Raw genomic sequence first — 7,609 nt, 5'->3', positions numbered from 1 at the left:
AGCTTGTATGTTGTATAGCCTCCCAGCTCTGGGCTGGTAACTTTCTACACAGTTGCAAGGAAGCTACCATCGTTATCTGTAATTACTTGATTTCCAAGCTCTCTCATACCCTCAGATCTCAGCCACAGCTATAGTGAGCAGATTGTGATTTCATCCAGTGCTGTAAATAGAAGCATTTTACGTGTCACAAGTTGTAAAGGTGAAACTGTTCTGAATTCTTGTCTTATTTGGTTAATGTAGATTGCATTCCTTTTGGCTTAAAATTGGTAGTGTGATCAATGCAATATCAACTCAATAATTTCAACTATATGTAATGACTAGGGTTTCTTCACTTATTTGTCAGCTGTACATGGGGTTTCTTTCAGTTTTCCAGGTTGTATTCTGTCAATGCTGTGTTTGCTTAATGCCTTTCTGCATTTAATAAAACAGCCTAAACTAGAGTTCATTGCTGGTAATTTCTGACAATAGACATTTCAAAGTGATGTACAGAAGAGATCTATGGTGTCTAATGATATTTAATAGCTCACAAAATTTTTACTTCATCTAATAATCCCTCCTATACTAAATGCAAGGCAACTTGCAGATTTTCACACAGGAGAATGCTTTCCAGGACAATAGGTAACACAGAAAAATGAGTTTTTTACCAGCCTAGGTTTGTTGCCTGTGAAATCTGCTGGGTTATACATAAAAGCAAGAATGCCAAGGTCAGGTTTTTACTTTGTTATTGGCAGGTTTTTACCTGCATGAAATCTAGCAAGTGACCTGCTTCTCCATGATTCCCTAAAGGCTTTGTGGGAGCCTATTTCTGCCCAATTCATTCTTGGATGAGGGCTGCCAGAACAGCGCTGCCTGCCAGCACCAGATAGTGACTTGAGCTGTGTTTGGTTTTGGTTTTTATTGTCTCTTTGATAATTATCCTTAAAAAGGGAGAAAGGGGACAATGAATAGCTTGTACACACAATACAAGGTGTGCTAATTTGGGTCTCCCATCCTTCAACGTTCTTCATCTCACTGTTTCACTCCCTCAGTAATGCCATTTAAAGGGAGTTTAAACTGACTGAGTCTGATCCTAGTTCTTGCACAGCATCGAAGTCATGCCTCTGACTGCTAGCAACCCCAGGCTTGAAATACAGTCTTTACACACCTCTTCTGTGCTGTGGTTATGATAAATGTTTTGCAGACTGTGGACACTCCTTCCTTGCTACTTTTTGGCATGGGACCATCATGTGTATATAGACTAATGCTTCTCACTTCCTCCTTCCCAGGTTTAGGTGAGAGGAAGCGCAGCTCTAAGGTAATTCATGGTGATTCCAGGGATTTCCCTGCTGGCTAGTAACACAGGTCCAGCCCTTCCTGTGCCTTCATCACTTGCAGCAGTGACAAGTCTACTGCTGTGACAAGCCACCCACTTGTCAGGCCTGGTCTAAAGGGGTGGCCTATCTGTCTTGTCTTTGTGGCCCAAAGTTGAGCTATTTCCTCAGTGTCCCTTAGCTCTAACTGGAAAAGCCATCATCATTGGCTGAAGTGTTGAGGGAAAAGCACAGCTGGCATAGGAGAAAGCTTATATATGCTTTGACAGCTGTGAATGTAGTGAGAGACAGCAGCAGAGGATGAAACTGTATTCTGGTTTCTTTGGCTTTTCTCAATAGAAAGCAGTCTCCCTTCTGAAGCTCTTAGAGGCAGTGTGGGTGCTGTCTACTGGTTTTCGGGGAAGCTAGGCGGACAAGTAGCCAAGCTACCTACCAGGCAGCTGCCACTCCTACCTGATGCTTGTTGGGCCGTCGGGTACTGGTTTCAAGCCAGCAGAATGTGTCAGGGGAGCCCGGGGACCAGGCACTGATGAGAAGGGTCCCTGTCCCTTTCCCAGGTCACTCTGCTTGGTGCATGCCTGGGAAAGCAGTGGGGACCAGCTGCAGGGCTGGATGGCTACGTGGGCATCCAGACCTCACAGAAAATGGTGTCAGGGTTTTTTGTTTGGTTTTTTTTTTTTTTCCCCTGGTCGCCTTAGAGCTGTCTCCAAATTTTGGGGAGAGAAGTGTCAGCCAGGAAGGCGGCACGAGCCTATATTCCCTGACCAGAGGGTGGCGAGGGGATGCACCTGCCCCCATCTCCTCCCACCCGGGGCTAGACCTCCACCTGCTTGTCCAGGATTACGGTCTCCAGCTCGGAGAAAAGGCCAGGGGAGGCCAAGGTGTCCCGCAGGCTCGCTCCTCTCCCTCCCCGGGCTCCCCCGCCCCACGCAAACCCGCATCACAGGTTTGCTTTGGGGGTTTTTTGTGAGTTTTTTTTTTTTTTTTTTTTTTGTTTTTTGTTTCTTTTTTCCCACCTTCATTATTAACAAAACCCGGTGATTAAGACTCGAAACTAACAAAGAGTTTTTATTCCACCTTAACCTTGCACACAATCCTTTAACAAATTAATTAATCCTAATGAATTAACACTTCATTTATTTAAACGCGCTACAGTTCATGAATTAAATTTTCATGCAGTGATTAAAGGCTGTTAAAATATGCATGATTTCGTTAAAATTTTATAATAAATCAGGGCAATGTGTTACATGACAAGGCAACTACTTCCCAGCCCCTCGGAAGGTGCTTTGATTCGCGCGGGGGGACTGGGGAAGCCGAGCGCTCCGCTCCCTGTTTGAGCAGCCGAGCGGACCCCAGAGCGCGATGAGACGCGGCTGACGATCGACCCCTGCCCCTTCCGACCCCTCTCCGTGTCTTTCCGGGAGGAGGAAAGCTGCGTTTTCAGGCTAACCCATCGAAATGTGACGTCCTTGGAGCGAGAGCGCGGGCCAGCAGCTGGTTTGCCCACGGAGCAGGTGTGAAAAGCGAGCAGGGTCTGGGAAGTGTTTTGCTGGAGGGGCGTCTTGGTTAGCTTTTAATTCCTCCGCATCACTTTTAAGAAAGAGCGAGAAACTTTACTGTCGACGGGACCTGTAGTGTTTTCCACCGGACCTCTGCTTGGCTCCTCCGGTCTCCTTCCTTACCCGAAAGGGGACGTTGTGAACTACCTTGGGACTTAAATCACCATCAAGCGTTTCAATTTTTAATATGACAACATTCTACACTTTGGCTGCAAAAGCAATTATTGCGGCTTGTACATCAGTAATTAGCTGATCTTTGCTGATGTAAGGAAAGTCCTCATTAGGACAAGGAAATACTTTTTGTGCATTCACCCAAAGGGTTGGTTGGGTTTTGTTGTGGTCCTTTTTACTTTTTTTTTTTTTTTAATGAAGGTTAATTTTCATCATCTAAATGGAAAATAACTTTTGCACTAAATAGGATATTGACTTTCTGTGAACTTCACCAAATAACACATGTACTGTAGTTCTCTCAGTGCTCCCACTGACACTCAGGGTAGGACAAATACTACGACTACAAAATGTAAAGCTAACATTTGGTGAAATAAAAATACCCAGAAGATTTAGAGTGAGCGTTGAGATCCATATTAACATTTTTTTTGAAGTCGAGATATACAGCAAACTATAATCAGACGTTAATACTTAATATCATAAGCTTTAGTATATTTATCTTTGGGGAATCCTAAAAAGAGAAATCAAATACAATGGGTTACAGTAATTAATTTATAAATCGTTTCACTGTGGGAATAAGGGGTTACTTTATTACTTTCTCGAGATAGGCAGTTCGGTCAATTAAGGAAATCTGCTTATTTCTTGCATTTGAAGCCGGACAAAACTACGAGAGACATGTAAATGCGTTATATATATATTTATATATATATGCCTCCTTCGCTTTACTGAGCATCTCGGGCCATAAAAGTAGGGCTACACCACGGTCGTGTCGCCAATGAACTCACTCCTCAAAGCCTGCGAGTTTATTGCCATCAGTATTCATGAGGCTGGACGTACCCACGAGGAACAGAAATAACAGCGAACATTAAGATAAAATCTATTACCAGGCCCGTGCGATTCTGAGCCTGGCTCAAGCCGTCTGCCCGGGGAGCTGACTGTGTATGGCAGGGAGACGAGGGGCCGCCGGCGGCTGGTGACAAGGGGAGCTCATCCCCGGCGTGCCCAGGGGAACCCTCCGGGGCAGCAGCCGCTGCACTCGGTGTAGCAAAGGGGAACAGAAGGGCTGCGACGCTGGAGCGGGAGTTAGGGGCTCTAATTTGGAGCATTGATTTAAAAGTTAGCTTGAAGTTAGCGCTTCACCTCTTAAAAAAAAAAAAAAAAAAAAAAAATTAGAAAAATTGTTCCAAGGGCAGCGAAGGAAACTTTTACCTCCCGGACTGCGGACTTGATAAGTGACAGACCAAACAGTGCCCTAAAAAACCCTCTTGTCCTACTCCTCCTTTCTCTTGAAAGATCAGACAGAGGGAAAACTTTGCTGCAAGTCCCTGCGGAGGCTTTTGCCTCCGGGGCAGCAGGGGGCAAGGGGCGGGGGCCCTCGGGCGGCCGCTGTGATCGAGGCCCGGGCAGTTTCTGTGACTGGAGTGAGGAGCTCTTGAGAGGGGGTGTCTCTCCATCCGGGAGGGACTGCTTCATCCCCGAGGAGTAACCAGCAGGATGCATATCGCAAGCTGCAGAAACAGCGTGCCCACCCGCAACCCGGCGTCCAAAAGACACCGGGGAGGTGGGACAGCACCCTTAGAACTTCTAAAGGTCCTCACCTCCTTAGCCTCCGGCTGGTGCTAGGACGGAGGTGTGAGTGGGGCTGAATTCTCTGCCTTTCTAGCCAAAAAAAAAAAAAAAATAAAATAAACCTGTGAACAGAAGGGGTCGTTTTAAAAATACTGGCAGGGGCTGATGTTCCTCCAGCCAAGGAGAAGGTCTCGTCCAGCAGCGCCTGCCCGAGCCTCCCATCCCGCTGTTGGCCATCTGCCCTTGCTGCCTCGGCCCAACCCCTGCCAGACCAGAGGTTAAAGACCCACCGCAGTGGCAAAGCAGGTGCTCGGTGGTATGTGGGCATGAAGGAAGGTCACCGCTTAGCCTGGAAATTCTCCTCTCGGCAGCCTTTACCACCGCTTGCACAGTTTTCTCTTCTCTCAGAGTTTTCCTTAGGGAAACCTGGTGCACTTGGCCTGACAGCATCCCGGAGAGCGGGGTGCGTGCAGAGACGTACTGACAAGTACCCACGCATCCCAAGCGGAACAGCATCCCACGCCTTCCTCCACCGAACGAGGACGTGTTCCCGGCTATCCGCCTGCCTTCCCCGCCGGGCTCTGCCCAGGGGCCCCGCGGTGCGTGCCGCGAGCTGCATCTCGCCGCTGATTGGGAACGGCAGGTTGCTCGGCTCGGGCCTTGCTCCTGCAGCTGTTCGCTTTTCAGCAACTTTGGTGAAAAACGGTGATGTCTCCTGCTTTCCTACTGTTCCCAATCCCTTCCCCAGGAGACTTTTCCTTTACAAGACATGATAGCTCATAAGTAGGTAGGATAAGTCATATGACTTTAAAAAAGAAAAAAAAAAGTAAATAAATACATATAAAGTATGGTTTGTCGATTCTGACACAGTAATGTCAATAAATAAGGGGAGCCCAAGCCCAGTTTCAAGTTACACTCTCTTCAGAGATGAAGTTGCATTCCAGCACCCCAGGGGACGCGGTAATGGATGGAGACCTGGCTCCCTCTCGCACACGTAATTGGCAGTCGTTCCCTACTTCCTCCTGGACTGGCTGGGGAGCTAGGAAAGAGCTTATGAAGACAGATGTGGACTTCACCTGAGGTTGTGGTGTGTGCTCTGTGTGTGTGTGTGCCCGTCCGTGTGTGTGTGTGCGTGTTTGCCTGAGTGCCATTTCGGCTGTGTTTATGCGCATAAATAAGAGGCGTTCAGGAGAAACAGAACAATTCCGTTGCACTCTCAGGCTGTCACATCCCTGATCCAAATACCCTGCTGCCTGTCCCCGCTGCTTGCCTGCCTGCAGCCCTGCTGGAACAAAAAAACGTAGCATCTGGTCAGTCACCAAGGGACGGCTCCAGCGTGCCCCAGGGGACAGGATTCACCTTGGGCCGTTCGCTAGGGATCCACAGTAATCTCACAGGCACAGTAGCAGATTCACTGCTTGCATAGTTTTGCCTCCAACTCCATAAACAAGTACAAGAAAAAATTGAATCTACTCTAAAACGGGACATAACCTTCGAATCACTCATAATACAGTGCGTGTGACCCCTTAAATGCAAGAGTATTCAAAGAATAAACCACAGAAACGGGAGGGAAAGGAGAGAAGAGATAAAAACGCAGAGAAAGATAGGAAGGAAGGGAGAGAGGGAGAAAGGAAGACAGAAAGTAAGAGAGAAAGAAAGGAAAAGAAAAAAGAAAGAAAGAAAGAAAGGAAAAGAAAAAGAAAAGAAAAGAAAAGAAAAGAAAAGAAAAGAAAAGAAAAGAAAAGAAAAGAAAAGAAAAGAAAAGAAAAGAAAAGAAAAGAAAAGAAAAGAAAAGAAAAGAAAAGAAAAGAAAAGAGAAAAAGAAAAAAAAAGAAGAAATATTCTATTTGTGATTTTTTTCCTGCTTCAGGCCACGCCAGTGAAACTTGGGTTTTCCCACGGAGAGGAGTTGGGGCTGGGCAGCAGGAGGAGATGCACAGTTTCACCTCAGCGGCGCTGCCCGTGCAGAGCGCACACGCACACAAACGCCCCGCGTGGGCGCAGTGGCTGTCACCAGCGGAGCCTGGAACAGCAGTATGTTCATTAAAACTACCAGGGGTGAGGGGAAATTAAATTAAGGGAAAACCATAGCCTCTGAGCCGTTCAAACAAATGTCTACCACCGCAGTTCTGCTCCAGGAGTCGGTGCACATTTCGTGGCAGGAGCGGGGAGTGGCCAGAGGACGCCCCTTTCTGTGGTGGGGCTCCTCAGCGCGGAGGGGCAGTGCACCTTTGTGTTTCAGCGCCGGGGGCCGGGCCGGTTCCCCGTGCCGCTCCGAGGGCAGAGAAGGGGCGCCCTGCCCCGCACCCCGCCCATCCCCGCCCCATCGGGGCGCCCCGGGCCGCGCCGGCGGCCGCGCAGCGCGCACGTGTGGCAGCCACAGGTGCCACAGCCGCCCGGTGCTCGGTGTCGTTCGCTATAAGAGCGGCCCCGCCGCCGCCGCCCCGGCGAGACAGGCGAGGGCTGCGGGAAATGCAACAAGGCGCGGGGAGGCAGGGACCGGGGGCTGCGGGAGGAAAAGGAGGAGGAGGAGGAGGAGGAGGAGGAGGAGGAGGAGGAGGAGGAGGAGGAGGAGGAAAAGGAGGAGGGAGAAGGGGAAGGGGGGGAGACAGCTGATGTCTGTCAAAGCCGGAGCCGCGCTCTCGCGAGAGCCCGCCCGGCGGTAGCCACGGGATGCGGGGCTCAGGTGCGGGCAGAGCGCAGCGCAGCGCGCCCGGCGCCGGGCAGCGGCAGGCAGAGGACTGAGAGAGAGAGGGAGGGAGCGAGGGAGACGGCGGGGGCCGGAGGGAGCCTCGCCGCCCACTCGCCCACCCACCCCAGCCCCGGCCACCGCGGCAGCAGCGGCGGCGGGGGCAGGGTCCGCTGCGGCACCGCCGCCACCACCGGCTCCGTCACCGCCGCCCGCCGCTGTCAGCGGCTGCCCCCGGCGGGAGGAGAGAGCCCGGAGAGCACTTTTCTCCCGACTTTAGGAGTGTTTGTGGATTTACATGCCAAGCCTTCAAG

This window comes from Myiozetetes cayanensis, unplaced genomic scaffold, assembly GCF_022539395.1.
Source record: "Myiozetetes cayanensis isolate MyiCay16 unplaced genomic scaffold, myiCay2020 scf5-8, whole genome shotgun sequence".
Lineage (NCBI taxonomy): Eukaryota > Metazoa > Chordata > Aves > Passeriformes > Tyrannidae > Myiozetetes > Myiozetetes cayanensis.
This window is presented reverse-complemented; position numbering follows the sequence as displayed.